This window comes from Physella acuta, unplaced genomic scaffold (assembly GCF_028476545.2).
Source record: "Physella acuta isolate Inbredline_101_S28 unplaced genomic scaffold, ASM2847654v3 ptg000802l, whole genome shotgun sequence".
Classification (NCBI taxonomy): Eukaryota; Metazoa; Mollusca; class Gastropoda; family Physidae; genus Physella; species Physella acuta.
The window spans coordinates 89,920-106,794 of NW_026732320.1; the positions used below are offsets into that span (position 1 = coordinate 89,920).

At 38.2% G+C, this 16,875-nt stretch overlaps 2 protein-coding genes across 4 annotated transcripts in view; one reads left to right on the top strand and one right to left on the bottom strand.

The window, feature by feature from the left end:
- LOC131951159 (zinc finger protein 728) overlaps positions 1–16,875 on the bottom strand; it is a 154,235-nt gene that overhangs the window by 38,952 nt on the left and 98,408 nt on the right. The gene's annotated exons all lie outside the window — the stretch shown is intronic.
- LOC131951162 (putative zinc finger protein 730) overlaps positions 1–16,875 on the top strand; it is a 48,873-nt gene that overhangs the window by 26,474 nt on the left and 5,524 nt on the right. The window contains exon 1 of one of the 2 annotated variants that reach the window (XM_059313481.1): positions 16,270–16,384. The exons of the other annotated variant lie outside the window; for it this stretch is intronic. The gene's annotated coding sequence lies outside the window, so the exon portion shown is untranslated. Of the gene's footprint in view, positions 1–16,269; positions 16,385–16,875 lie in introns of those variants that run through there. 2 annotated transcript variants of the gene reach the window in all.

The following is a 16,875-nucleotide window of genomic DNA, read 5'->3' on the forward strand; positions in this document are numbered from 1 at the left end:
GACAAAGGCTATGGAAGCAAATCCAAAAAGAAAAGCAGGCTGAAATCGGAGTCAATGGCCTCAATGGCGCATAACCAGTTGACACGTATCCTTAATTGTGTTGGAGGTGTGGTCGAGTCTGCAAAAAGCTAATGGTTGATAAATTCAAAAAAGTCTCGAGTTCAAACCCACTGGCAGATAAATCTCGATCCCTTTCAACACAAAAAATTAAGAACGAAGAAGAAGATTATGATTATTATTGATGTTTAATTTATCTTTTTTTTTTAGAGACATAATAAATATTTTCAGCTATTAATTAATCAGAAAGCGTTAATTCCGTTTTTTAGGGTTATTATGATTGGATAGGCTGTTATATATAGATCTAGACCAATATATATATATATATATATATATATATATATATATATATGAATGTATGTGGGTTTGTTTGTTGATTTGTCCTTGTGGCATTACTACACCTTTCATCTATCGCCATCACACTTTGGGGAGTTGCTGAATAGGTTTCTTTCTGTGTTGAAAGGGGGGGGGGGGGGGGAAAGAAGATTCAATTTCACAAGGGCGGCGCACCGGCAAGGTTCGATGCGATTTGTCTCTATAATACGGTATATAAAAAAGTCTGATGCGGTTAGACACCGATCATCCTAGTGCCATAACACTTTGGGGAGTAAAACTGCAACAGGCGCAGCTCACTCAATTAAATCAGGCGCAAAGGCGCCTACGTTCGTGCGATGTATAAATTGGGGTATTATAGTATTTTATCGAATGATATTGTTTGCTAAACTTTGCAATGACTGTCTTTCGCGATTAAAAAAAATATATTTCGGCCAATTCTAATTGAATAAAATGTGAACGATTGTCCAGTTAAGTCTGTAGAGCATTGGGGTCGCGAATGGCTTTCTGGGGGGGGGGGGGGGGGTTGCGAACTGGTAGACTAAACCCTAGCAATGAAAAAAAAACAACAACAAATATTTAGAAATTAGAAGAATATCTGAAATTCAGCTTTACTAACATCTCAGGAAATGAAATCAAGAAAAACAATGCGTACTGTGCAAAGTTGATCTCAGCCATGGGTCTATGAAACCTTCAAAACTTAAAACGTCATTTTGAGACGAGTCATTCGGTACACCAAAAAGACATGGAGCTCTTTCGTCCGCATGAAGTTAGCAGTGATTCTTCCAGACTTTTTTCTCCGGGGAGGGGGGGGGGGATTTAAAATTTTCGGGGGGGGGGGGGGGGGCGGTAAACTTTCTTCGGGGGGTGTGTGTGGCGGACATTGTTAAAAGTATATATTTTCTATATAAATTATATAAATTTCATGTCGTTCGGGGGGTGGGAGGGCGGTAGAAATTTTTCGGGGGGGGGGGGGGGGGGCGAACTGGAAGAAACTCTGGAAGTTAGTTGCAAATGTCATCAGAGACTTAATCGAACAAGTTTTCTAAAATGAAACACAGCATTAGTGAAATCATACAATGAAGTCGCGATAGAAATTGCCAAGCAAAAAAAAACAAAACAAAAACAATAGGATAAAATTACATCAAACCCTGCATGTTGAAGATGGTGAAATTAATTCTTGAAGGTTCCAGTGCAATAAAGATGCAACAAGTATCTTGTATAATAATACTATTCAACGACTTATAGCAGCTATTTCCTTGGATAGTTAAAGAACAAATTTTGAATGAAATCAAGCTTTCACCATTGTTTGATTTTCAAGTTGATGAATAAACAGACGTAAGTTCGTATTCGCAGTTGCTTGTCTTTGTAAAATATATTCGTTCAAATGTATATATATATATATATATATATATATATATATATATATAAATTTCGTTGGGGGATGGGTAGACGTTCTTCGGAGGGTGCGGGGGGGGGGGGGGGGGCTTAGCCACCCCGAAGAGATGCCTGGAAGAAACTCTGGCCCCCGAACTAATTTAATGCGGCCCTCGGGCTGAAAAGTTTGGAGACCCCTGATCTATACTAATACTATACTTACTAGATCTATATAAGAGAAAAAGGTAATCTATCGCTTTGATTTAGGTACGTAAAATCGGCCGCGGCTAGTAATGTACGAAAAAGTTACCTCATTGTCAAGGCTTTAACTTTAAATAGAAGTATATTACTATATTAGTATACAGTGGCGGAACTAGAAAAAAAGGCCCCCCCGCAGAATTTTTTTGGGCCCCTATATATATATATATATATATATATATATATATATATATGTAAATGGAAAACAAAAGTCGCTCTAAGTTTTTTTTAAATTTTTTTTAAATTTCCATCTGGTACACGAATAAATCAAAAGTTTTCCAACACACTAGCTGGCCCCATTCAGTTTTCCTAGTGAGAAACACGGACCCTCTAAATCTAGTCCAACACACCAAACTGACGCCGACTTTTATGAGGCTTTCATCAAAACGTTACCAACCGTGTGCCATGTTTTCCAGAAGTTGAATTAAATGTTAACAATGTCGGCAGTTCATTTCTTGGATCTTAGGGCGCGGGTTTGTCCACACTACCAACTAGACACGCCAAGGCATGCTGTTAGTCCCTCGGCGACGGCCCAGATGTCAGGGGAGTCACGGGGCTCTTGGAGCTACCGATTACATTAGTGCACGGGTGATGGGCGCGACACATTGTTTCTTCCGGCAGAGCCGCCGCCCGCCACCCCCTTCCCTCCCCCGAAAACAGTCTACCCCCCCGAACGAAATGGAAATTTATATAGAAAATATATACTTTTACCAATGTTTGACCCCCCCCCCCCCGAGAAAAAAGCCTGGAAGAAACATTGGTGCAACACCTGATTAGATTCAGTCATCGAGTGTCGTAGCGAGACTTATTCCTTGTGTTCTAGTGGTGTGGGAACTTTTAAACGACTGTCTGTGGGGGCTCATATGTGATACGCTCAGGATAACACTGCCGCCGATTGATTCAAGTAGTAACCTCATCCGCTTATGCAGGTTCTTCGGGCGCTAAATCACATATTTCCGTTGAGCGTCCCCACTCCAATATGTAAACAAATGTTAGGCATATGACAGAAACCTTTGCGGGGCTGTTATCAACAGCTTACCAAGTTTTCATGGCGATTGGGTGAATGATGCAGTAATGCATAATGGCCAGAAAAATGTTTTTCACGTGTACAACTGTATGTGGCCAGCTCACGCGTCGGATAACCTTATGATTGGGGGGGGGGGGGGGATCCGCAAATGATGTCACGTTTTTTTAATGACTAACAAAAAGCCAGACCCTCGCACTCACCCACCTCAATGACGTCATTTATAAATAGTAATTGACTATTAATTAATTCTAAACGTTCTAATTAATTTCTAAATAATTATACAAAAAATAATCTTACCTTCCCTGTTTTGTAAATTAGATGTGCCGAATACTATGCAAGTAAATTAATATCTGTTGACTAGTGCCGTCTAGTGTCTGACAAAATGTACTGAAGTGGTGAATCGTACGGTTAGGAAGTAGTTCATAAACGATACATTGATCTACTCGATACTTGCTAGGTTAAAAAAGAGGGATGGGATGGGGGTCTTGAAAGAGACAACAAAACGCCTATGTACGGCAGCATCGCCCATTGTAAAACTTACTCAGGGGAGATAATTTTAAGTATAGGCCTTAAAAGTTTACTATGATATTTCTTGTAAAAGCAAAATCAAGTAAACATATTTAAAACCGAAGTTTCTAGTATTATATTTTTTCATTATTTGTAGGATACAAGATAGTACAGAATACAAATTCAACCACTATCACAAACACATATTAACATTGAAAAATGTACAATGGATTTCGGGTCCCTAACTAATGCCGCAAAGAAGAACCGCGCATTATGAAAGCCCACTTCATATGTAGCGGCTTCTTGTGCTATAGACTTTGTTGTTTTTTTAAAAAGAATTCTGCCGGCGACAGCGTGTGTTTGATTGTAGGGAAATAGAACTCGGCCTTGACGATGGTTAAAAAATACAACTATAAATAACTTTTTAAAATATATATTAAAAAAATTGACGACAATTTTTTAGGCCCCCCCCCCTTTTGGTCCGCATCCCCTGCTCTATCCGCCACAGTATACTTTGGAGGATCGGTCAAACAGTTACGTTTATGTATCAAAGGGGGGCAACGAGTCATTGTATTATTTGTCATGAAAATAATAATAATGTTTAATATGTTATCTAGACATTTCATTTTGAAGATAAGTAATATGAATCTATAGTTTTGTAACTAATGTTTTTAAATTGTGTGCATCTATGTTGTAAACATGAAATTCATGTTCAAATATGGCCCAAGAAATATCGCACAGGCAGGGGCGGAACTACAGTGCCGCCAGACCCCGCAATGCGGGGGGCCCACGCCATTTAGGGGCCCACAGCCGACCAAAATAATTTTTTTTATATTTAAAAAAATAAAATAATTTCCTTGCTTTTTTGACTTGATGGTTGTTTTGTAAAAAAGATTACCGTAGCTTCTATAGACACCATCCCACGCTCTTGTATATTTTTCCCTTTGTTTTTAAACCACTGTGAAAGCCAAGTCCTCTTTCTCCTACAATCAAACTTATCAAAGCTAAGCAAACGTTCAAACCACTTCCATGACTTATTTCCCTTTTTTAAATAGTCAAATAAGGGTGCTCATAAGCTCCTTTTAATAGATTTGTACTAAACAAATTAAAAAGCAATTACTTCTCTTAATTATAATTTTTTGTAAAATACTTACTTATGAATGACATTGTATAAAAAGGAAATGTATATAAAATTAATAATATAAATTCGAAAAAAAAACAAGAAAATAAACATAACACGAGACACCATAACTTACATACAAAGCTTTCATGGTTTATATTCTTTTGAACGACTAGTGGTTAAGAGGTCTTATAGTAGAAATAAAATAAAACTGATTTTTACAAAGCTCCCTAATGCACTTACACACATGGCATGATGTTGTAATTTGTTTTAATTGAAAAAGAACTACCATTTTTTTTTAAAAAACCCGAACAGGCCAGCAATGAATATCCTATGTTCGTATGTCGTGTTTGATAAATAAATAAATATATATATATATATATATATATATATATATATATATATATATATATATATATATATATATATATATAATAGCCGTCCCGGCCAGGCCCTGCTCTGGCTTCTGTGAAAAACCTTTCTGTTAAAGACTATTACCTGTGTGTTTAGTAATCAACATAAACCCGGCACTGCCAACCCGAACCACAACCAACCAAAACCAAAACAACAAAACGCAAACATAACGCTAACACAATTGCAAATACAAACGAAAACAAAAACCTAACAACAAACCCAACCACAACTACAAACACCAATACAAACACAAAGAAAAAACAAACAAAAAAGGAAACGAAAACAAAAACCTAACAACAAACCCAACCACAACCACAACACCAATACGAACCCAAAGAAAAAACACAAACGAAAAAGCAAACGAAAACAAACCAAATCCAAACGCAAAACCAAACACAAATACAAACACAAACCCAAAGAAAAAACACAAACAAAAAAAGCTTAATAATCGACTATAGTACCCCAACTTATTCATAGTCTTTTTGCACTCACTTAAACGAACGTAGGTGCCAAACCAAACCAAATGAACAATTATAATACTCCAAGCTTATACGTAACATACCTACAACATTTGCACTTGATCAATCTTCGCTAATTATGTAATTATTTTTTTCTCCAACACCAAAATAAAGTAATAAAAAGTAAATTCTTTTCCACTAATGCAATGTTTTATAAAGGGAAGTAATTGTGTTTTCCTAATTTATCAAAGGGAAGTAAGTGCTAAAGGACTAAATATAAATAATTTTCAGAAAAAATTAGAATTTTTGTTATTTTTTAAAAATTGTGTTTAATTAACATGCCGACAATTATTACTACCAGTTTGAAAAATGAAAATTATTTCCCAACACTTTCAATAGTAATTTTTTAACTCATAAATTTAGACAAATTCACACGGTAATAGTCTAACACTTAAATCCATCGAAGTATAACAACGACAAACATATGTATTTTTACATACAGAATTGAGCTTTATATATATTATATATATATATATATATATATATATATATATATATATATATATATATATATATATATATAATGGTAGGGGGCTAAAAAAATTTTTGCGGGGTGGCCCTTTTTATCTAGTTCCGCCACTACGCACAGGTATTGTTTACATTTAAATAGCTTCGTGTTAGGCTATACGTCTAAGAATATAGGAGTGGTAACGCAATGATAAAACCCTCTCAAAATATTACAGCAGACTTTCTTCTGAGACCGCGGGATCGGGCACGTTAGTAATATATATACATATATATATATATATATATATATATATATATATATATATATATATATATATATATATATATATATAGACCATAGACCAGTAAACAGAGTTTCTTCCAGGCATCTCTTCGGGGCAAAGCCCCCCACCCCCCCCCCCCCCCCGAACGAAATGAAATTTATATAATTTATTAATTTATATAGAAAATATATATTTGAAAATTAAATCTATTCTCGAAAACTCAATCCATTTTACGTTTGGGTATGAATGGTGAATACTACACCAAAATTGTGTGTGCAGTTTTTCAACTTACGCGGAATCATTCTTCAAATCAAAGAATTGTAATTCATCGGGAATGCTGGCAACATCAAGGGAAGAAGAGAATGGGTAGCGTGTCAGTGCAGATTCTTCTTCTTTCAGCTCAGAGAAATAACGCAGCAGTTTGTTTTCAAGATATTCAAGATGCCCAGAAATCGCTTCTTTTAAAATTTTAATTATCTCATAATCAGATCCATCTACCACACTGCAGAGTTTCTCAAATTTTCAAAATATTTCCAAGATTTATTTTCTTTTCCAATTTTGCAGGTTTGATAACATTGCTCCGAGATTATCATGGAAAGGCAATATTTCCAATAAGTATTTTTCTTCGCCAAATTTGAAGTTTTGATAAAAATGCCAAGAGATTATCACGAAAACAGATAATATTCGTTCATTTTCCCTGAAGCTTCAGGCTAAGCTTATGTAGATGTTCGAATATACCTGCTAGGTATGATTTTCCAACCACTCTATGTCGTTTTAAGTATATCAAAAGGTCTTGTTTCCTTTGCACTTCTAAGAAATTTTTTATTTCAGATTTTAATTTAAAAACACGATTCACAACATTTCGTTCGGCAGCCAGCGTACTGTAGTGTAGAAAAGCAGAACCTCGTGATCTTTATTTGTCTTTGCACAGTTCTTTGAAAGCTCCAAATTTAATATAATTTACGTCTTTTACTAGGAATATGGCTGGTAAGTTGTTCACCAACCAGTTCTACGACTCAATTAAACTTGCATGAGCCGTAGAACTGGTTGCTGACCTACTAACCCGCCCTATTGAGTCGGAAGCGTCTTGATTTCGAAGACATACTGGTGAATCATGCAGTGGTAAGGGAGCTAAATCTTTTCTGTTTTCTGAACGCCCGATTGTGACCCAAACATAAATGGCGTACCATCCGTACCATCCCACAGTCGTTTTAACCCATTTTAATCATCCAGTTAAAAAAAACGTATTTATTTTCTCCATGCTATCTTCAAAAAATAGCAACACATCTTTGCTATCATCTGAATGAATATAGACAAAGACCAGAAGCAACTGCGAACACGAATTTACGTCTGTTTCTTTATCAACTTCAAGAGCAAACAATTGTGGAAATTTGATTTCATTAAAAATTGTCATTTAACATGTACGGAAATGTCAACTAAAAGCCGCTGAAGAGTATTATTAGGCATAGATATGCGTTGCATCTTTACTGCACTGGAATCCCCAAGAATTAACTTCACCATCTTCAACATGCAGTGTTTGATGAGATTATCTCCTATTGTGTTCTTTTTTTTTTTGCTTGGTATTTTCTATGATTTTCATTTGATGCTTGGACTAATGCTGTGTTTCCTTGGTGAAAACTTCCTGTTCGATCAATTCTCTGACGTTTTCAACTAGCTTCATGCCGACGAAAGAACTCCATATCTTTTTTGTTGTTTTCCGAATGACTCGTCTGGAAATGACGTTTTAGATATAAATGTTTCATAGACTCATGACTGAGAACAACTTTGCACAGTACGCGATGTTCCTTCTCTATTCCATTTGTAGTGATGTTAGTAAAGCCGAATTTCAGATATTCTTCCAAATATTTATGTTTTGTTTCTCATTGCTAAGGTTTAGTACAGGGGTCTCCAAATTTTTCAGTCCGTGGGCCGCATTAACTATCAAAGTTCAGTTCGGGGGCCAGGTTCTTTCAGGCATGTTTTTGATTTTTCTGTGCAAAGTTCCTCAGCCATCAACAACAAACGTTTTATCCGTGGACAAAAATATCTCATCGGGCCGGATGAGAGGACATCGCGGGCCGCATCCGGCCCGCGGGCCGTAGTTTGGAGACCCCTAATTTAGTATATCAGTTGGCGACCCCCCCAGAAAGCCCTTCGCGACCCCCAGGTTGGGAACCCGTGGACTAAAGGAATACAGCGAGGTTAATTCTGTGCTTGAGGGAGATACTGAATGCCTAGTCTTGAGCGGATCGCATCGGGTGACACCATTTAAGGGGATGACACCAAGGCAAAAAATAGCAAAATATATAGAGAAAAACTTGAGGGGGGGGGGGGGGTGCAAATCGAGTTTGAGGGGGGGGGGGTGCAAATAGAAAGTTTGAAAGTGTGTCCACGGGAAGGTTCACTACACCTCTGGTAGGGGGGGGGGGGCAGAAGCGTAGCGAGAGGGGGGGGGGGCGGGGGGACATATATGCCCTCGTGGGCGCCGACCTTAGGGGGCGCCAAAATGGGTTTGAGGGGGGTGCAAATCGAAATCTTGAGAGGGTGTTGCAAATGGAAAAGTGTGTCCCCGGGCGCCGGGAAGAGTCGCTACACCTCTGGGGGGAGTGACACCATTAAGTGCCGCACCGGGTGGCACCCAACCTCGCTACGCCACTGGGTTAGGTACTATCAGAGCTGGTTCAACTCAAGGACATACTACTCACTTCAATCTGCATTCCAACTGGAGACTTTCGGTTTAGCAGTCGCCCTCTGATGACCCATTAAATGGAATGCAATAATATGTTGATTAGTTTGAGTCATCAAATGAGTGGTGAGAACGTGGATCTTGATAGATGATCTAAATGTTGAAACGCCTACTTAAGAGATGCTAAAACCATCCGAAAGTGCAGGTAAAAATATGGCTTCCAAATGTAAGCCCTGCTAGGGGGGGGATACCTTAAAATCTATCTTACCCTTCCCTAGGCTTATCTAACTACTGTCCGGTCAGTGCAAGCCCGGCTAAACCCAGACTGGTTAATAACCTAACCTTAGTCTAAATAATAAAACTACTAAAAATAAAACAAAAACTTTAACAAATTAATAAAATTTATTTATCAAAAAAATATGGAACCAAGCTTAAAAAAACTAGAATTTAGGTAAAACAGAACACTGGAGACATACAAAACAGAAACAGAACTCAACGGAACAAAACACGACTAAACAAAACAAAACAGATGTATACTTCATGGAAAGAGGAACGCCTTCGCCCTCACCTCATAGCTTCAGTACACACAAAAGACATTACGTAGAAAACAATATATACCAAACAGGTGCCTTATGATGTCTAGGATGGTCCAGGCCCTGACACACAGAAACCTCCCTTCATCCATTCTCGACATCCAAAAGTCCACACCAAACAAAATACTACGTACAACTACTACGTACGATACATTACGTAGACAACATTACGTACAAAACAATATATACAAAACAAACTTTTTACACCAAACAAAACAATTCATATATAACAAAACACCCAGCCAAGTTGCCCAAGCAACCTCACTGGAAGGGGGGGGGGAGAGAAAAAGAAAAGGAAAACATAAGAAAAAATGCATGGAAATATATACATCAATATATACATGTTTAAAATGCTACCTACTACTACTATCTAGCTAAAGCCTCGAGTAAAACTAATCCCTACTATTACAATTCTAAAAGCTATTCTCAAAAACAACTAACCACTGTCTTACCAAGAACCAGCAACTTAAAAATAACGTTTAAACAAATTCATTGTAGAACCAATCTTTCCTACACAAGGAAGCCCGAAGCCATTGGTCTACATAAACAACATCCATATTGATAACATTAAAGTTAACACACTCCGCTAAGGCCCCAATGAAGGCAGACACCAAGCAAGCGATACTCAACATGACGTTGCACGAAACAGCACACACATTAATTTTAAACAACCTAAAACTCGAGGCAACTAAAATATAGTAATCTAATTACTGTCTAAAACAACTGACTATTGACTAAGCCAATCCTAGTCATCGTGGGGAACCCACAATAACAACACATCATATCAAAGTAAAACAGGTAAATGCACACACGCATTCGCATCAGTTTAGGAAACATTCCTAAACACACTGACCTAAACCACGTGGTCCGAAAACACACGCCAAGGGTTTAGAAAACATCAAAAATACATTTTAAATCTTTCAAAATAACACACCTCGTGCATACCAGACATGCCGATGCCCACTATCTCGTTTTAGACGAAAAAGAAATAAAACGAGAACACATCGGCAGTCGCATTCATACAAATCACATAAAGATAAAGTATAATAGTATAAAAAAACAAATACCTCCACGCGTGCGGTGCGCCACGCAGAAACCTGACCCGACCTACATCTCGCCGCGGGTCAAAAAGGAAGAAAATTCAGCCGAGCGGTCAATTTATACTGCCCGCTTCGGACGGAAGGGGGACCCGTGGCCTCTCCTCATTGGATCATCCACTCGCAGATTCGTACCAAATAAAATAATACAAAATAAATAATCCATTCACCCGCTCACATTTACCCCTTTTAAAAATCTTACAGTCCCTGTAAGGACAAAAAAATGCATATAACAATCTTAAAATAAAACATGCACCCATCTCTTACACCAAGCCTATAAGCTTGAATGCAAAAAAACAATTTCCATTAACATTAATCTTGCGTCTCTGTGCTTCCTAAAAAACTCAAGGCACCAAGATAGTGTTCCCTTCACTGATGGCTGATCCGCGCTACTAGTCCTGTCGGCCTTTCATCCGGAAGGGCAAGGGGGAAGGGTCAGGCTAGACCCGCCCGCTACTAATGGGACACGTTGTCTGTCCATCCCGTCTACCTGGGTCCACTACACAACACACCGTGTTCTGGTCTTGCGTCACCGTAGGCACACCGGTGGAGCGTCCGCTAGGTCGGTCCGGAGATGATCAACCGCCTTTCACCACTGGCTCTCCGACTGTTACCCGCCCCAACGATCGTGCCTCCGCTTCGACACACCTGTGGGGCGGGTGTCCAGTAGCCCTCTTTGTGGGTCGAGGAATCTACGTCATAGGCCTTCCGTTGGTAGGGAGCGTCCGCTTGGCTGGGCTAGGTGGTGACGCAACCGCCTTGCCCCACTGGCTCTCGTGCTGTTGCCCGCCTCCAATGATCGTGTGCCCGACACGACACACCTGTGGGGCGGGTTTCCAGTAGCCCTCTTTGTGGGTCAAGGGGTTGACGTCATAAGCCGTTCGTTGTTCACCGGTCTGCCGTACACACCAGATCCGCGCCACGCCCGTGTGTGTTGTCCAGTATAGACCACACGAGGCCGCCATCTTCATCACACGCCATGTCCAGCGCCACACACCGTGCCTTGTCCAGCCACGCACACTGAAGGCTCGCCGAGGCACGTCTCTCCGCCAACCTGACTGGGTGTTTAAACAACAAACAATTCCTACACTAAACATAAACTAAACACATATGGTTCCAAAAAGGGCCTATCAAAACAAAAAAATTTAACTAAGCTACACTAGCCCTAACAGAAAAACAAAATTTAACTAGACTAAAGCACTGACCCCACTCGTGCTACCAATTTGTAAGCCCTGCTAGGGGGGGGGGATACCTTAAAATCTATCTTACCCTTCCCTAGGCTTATCTAACTACTGTCCGGTCAGTGCAAGCCCGGCTAAACCCAGACTGGTTAATAACCTAACCTTAGTCTAAATAATAAAACTACTAAAAATAAAACAAAAACTTTAACAAATTAATAAAATTTATTTATCAAAAAAATATGGAACCAAGCTTAAAAAAACTAGAATTTAGGTAAAACAGAACACTGGAGACATACAAAACAGAAACAGAACTCAACGGAACAAAACACGACTAAACAAAACAAAACAGATGTATACTTCATGGAAAGAGGAACGCCTTCGCCCTCACCTCATAGCTTCAGTACACACAAAAGACATTACGTAGAAAACAATATATACCAAACAGGTGCCTTATGATGTCTAGGATGGTCCAGGCCCTGACACACAGAAACCTCCCTTCATCCATTCTCGACATCCAAAAGTCCACACCAAACAAAACACTACGTACAACTACTACGTACGATACATTACGTAGACAACATTACTTACAAAACAATATATACAAAACAAACTTTTTACACCAAACAAAACAATTCATATATAACAAAACACCCAGCCAAGTTGCCCAAGCAACCTCACTGGAAGGGGGGGGGGGGGGGAGAGAAAAAGAAAAGGAAAACATAAGAAAAAATGCATGGAAATATATACATCAATATATACATGTTTAAAATGCTACCTACTACTACTATCTAGCTAAAGCCTCGAGTAAAACTAATCCCTACTATTACAATTCTAAAAGCTATTCTCAAAAACAACTAACTACTGTCTTACCAAGAACCAGCAACTTAAAAATAACGTGTAAAACAAATTCATTGTAGAACCAATCTTTCCTACACAAGGAAGCCCGAAGCCATTGGTCTACATAAACAACATCCATATTGATAACATTAAAGTTAACACACTCCGCTAAGGCCCCAATGAAGGCAGACACCAAGCAAGCGATACTCAACATGACGTTGCACGAAACAGCACACACATTAATTTTAAACAACCTAAAACTCCAGGCAACTAAAATATAGTAATCTAATTACTGTCTAAAACAACTGACTATTGACTAAGCCAATCCTAGTCATCGTGGGGAACCCACAATAACAACACATCATATCAAAGTAAAACAAGTAAATGCACACACGCATTCGCATCAGTTTAGGAAACATTCCTAAACACACTGACCTAAACCACGTGGTCCGAAAACACACGCCAAGGGTTTAGAAAACATCAAAAATACATTTTAAATCTTTCAAAATAACACACCTCGTGCATACCAGACATGCCGATGCCCACTATCTCGTTTTAGACGAAAAAGAAATAAAACGAGAACACATCGGCAGTCGCATTCATACAAATCACATAAAGATAAAGTATAATAGTATAAAAAAACAAATACCTCCACGCGTGCGGTGCGCCACGCAGAAACCTGACCCGACCTACATCTCGCCGCGGGTCAAAAAGGAAGAAAATTCAGCCGAGCGGTCAATTTATACTGCCCGCTTCGGACGGAAGGGGGACCCGTGGCCTCTCCTCATTGGATCATCCACTCGCAGATTCGTACCAAATAAAATAATACAAAATAAATAATCCATTCACCCGCTCACACAAAGAGACTGAAGAACAATTATCATAATAGGGCACTCGAGTTTGTGGATTCTAATCTTAAAGACAGTCACAGTAGTATTGATTTTCGTCAGTTATGTTTCGGATTTTGTCTAATACTTACGGACAGATAATAAGGAGGCTGCCCCGCGCGCCGACCCTAGGGGGCGCCAAAAGGGGTGGACATTTTTTTTAAAACTGATTTTATGCTGCAGTTTTTAATTATAAAAAGTCTAAGTTAAGAAATGTAATGGCTACAAGCCTTTACATACTTATTTAACTATTTTTTCATCTTGATAGTTTAACTGTCAAATATGTAACATTTAGAAACAGTGATCGGCAAAAACCGCTAGATATGTGTGTGTGGAAGGGGGGGGGGGGGCTTTTTCACGACCAAAATCGTAAAAAATTAAATTAGATTGATTAGTGGTTAAACGTTACCACTTATGAAAAAAAACCCAATCGTATTAAAACGTATTGTACGATTTTTTAACCGTAAAAAATGTTGTGACTTTTATCAAGATAGTAAAAGGGGATGGGCGCTTTTTTTGCTAAATACAATTGCAAGGATTTACACTGGATTGTTAAGGAGATAACCCAGATCGCTTAGAAAAGAAACTATTTTACCAAAGTGCATAGCACGGTTAAAACCTGTTCTACGAACCTTGTCCAAGATGGTGGGGAGGAGTGTGGGGGTGGGGACGCTTTTTCGCGAACAAAAATCGCAAGTATTTGTACTGGATTGGTTTTAACACCTAGAAATAAACTAATTATATCAAAGCGTATTGTGTAACAGTAAAATAAAAAAAGGGAGTGATCTCCCCTAAACTTTCTCGAATATTCTAATATAACACTACGTGGGATGTCAACTCGGAATATAGACATGATTTTTGTTTACTTAAACTTTTAAAAATAGAATAAAATCTAGTAGAAAAAAAAATGCGCACCAAGCGAGCACCAAAACCAAATGTGCTTAATAGTGCGCAATATTATTAGTACTTTATAAATTTACTTGCGTTTTTTGAGAAATCGGAAATAGCGTCAAGTAGTACTTCCGGTCAACGGAAATTACTCAAAATTCGACAGAAGGTAGAGAATTAGATATTTTACTTACATGTGAAATTTCATTTATCTATCTGAATTAGTACTCAAGTTATAGGCTTTTGAAAAATTCAAAGTAGAAAAAGTACCACTTCCGGTTGTCGGAAATCGCTCAAAAGTTGATACGGATCTACGATTTTGATAAAATACTTATATATGAAATTTCATCAACCTAGCTGTAACGGTACTCAAGTTATCGTGTTTACACACGGACACACACACACACACACAGACATACGGACAAGATTGCAAAATTATGTTTTTCCGTATCAGTGAGGTGTAAAACGTCGAGATTTGTAAAAATCTCGATTTTTTTTGCACGATTACAATACTTTCTCTATACTTCGTATATACGAGAAAGTAAAAAGTATGGTGGGTGGCCGTGGCACGTTATTTTTCGCCAATGTAAATGGGGAGGATTTACACCGGAACGGTGATTAGATAAATCGTATTACACTAAGACTAAGAGTATAAACCATTTGTATTAGTGCGTGATGTACAATTTCACTAGCCAGTTTTGTTAAGATATGACTCGAATAGTTCTTTGTAAGATTCTTACGATTCGCTCGACTTAAACATGAAAGATCAGATACTTTTATTTGATTGCATTACATCTTTCCTGGGTCACTGTAGTAAAGAGAATTAAATATCACGGATTCTTGAATCGCTATCCGATTATTAAAATAGCATGCAGTCGGAGCGGTTGGGTGGAAGACAATACTCTTGCCGAAATTTTAAGAGCTAAAAATAGTATATTGTACAGAATTGATAATTTTTTGATTGCTTTTTTCATCATCATTCCTTTGTGGCTCCTGGGGAGCAAAGGCAAGTCATAATACTGCAATTTTCATATAGTTAAGGCCACTAGACTTACTAAACGATGTAAAAATGGTACAAAACGACGACTGCTAATGCATTATTACTTTGTTCAACCTAAATGATAATTTAAAAGTGTAATACACTATTATCGGAATTGTTAAAAAGACAAGGCAAAAAGTAGACCAAATATGCTTGCACCTTTTACAAAGTACACGCTAGTCTAAAGCAGTGTTTTTTTTAACCTTTTTGGAGGTACCGAACCCTACCAATTTCATATGCGCCTTCACCGAACCCTTCTTAATAGTTTTATCTTCCAGATAAGATCTTGAAACCTACGAGTCGGGTGTGCGCCATGACCTTCGCCAAAGCACTGAGACTGACTTACCGAAGCTCTTGGGTTCGATAGAACAGGTATTAAGAACCACTGATCGAAACTTTTGTGATTTCTTCTTTTTATTCGTTTCGGTTTCATCAAGAGCATACGCGTAGGCAACACTTCGTTTACTATTTAAAGTGTATAAACATATTTTCTGTTTCAGTCTGACGTGAATAAATCTTTAGGCCCACCAGAACGTGCTCTTGGGATCACACTTAATCAACTGACTGTAAAAACGAGGGGGGGGGGGATGTGTGTCATAAGCCCTACTCTAACCAGATTTTAAAAAAAACTACTAGAAATGTATAGCATAAGCCTACATGTCGAAATTGTCAAAGCGGTGTAGTTTGGGAACTCTTGTCTTCAAGGGAGATTACTCTAATAATATATTCAAGATGGGGACCCAAGTTTTGTATCTCAAACGACAAACATCGCAAAAAAGTTCATTTTAGGAGTGTTTTAAGATCATTTACGAATTACAACATCAGATAAGAAAGGTCTAATGTTACTAAAGCTTACACACGTGAACAAGTGAATAGCCGCATAGCCATAGGCCTATTTGGCATTTGGTGTTAAACATTTTGGAGAAAAATATTTTATAAAATTTAAATAGTGTACCGATGTACCGTAATACTAAGTAATAGAGTAGAGAGAATCTAGATTCTAGATCTAGAATTCTAGATCTAGATTCTAGATCTAGATCTAGTTGTTAGCCCTATTGGTCAAAGCTAGTGACAAAGCAAAGAAATAACCAAATAGCTAAAAATACAGCACATTTAAAATAACACACACGTGAACAAGTCAATAGCCGCATAGGCCTAAAATTGATGTTAAACATGTTGGAGAAAAATATTTTATAAAATAGTTAGATCTAGAATCTAGATCCAGTCTAGATCTATTTGTTAGCCCTATTGGTCAAAACTAGTGACAAAGCAAAAAAATAACCAAATAGGGGGTAGCTAAAAATCCGGCACATTTAAAATAACAA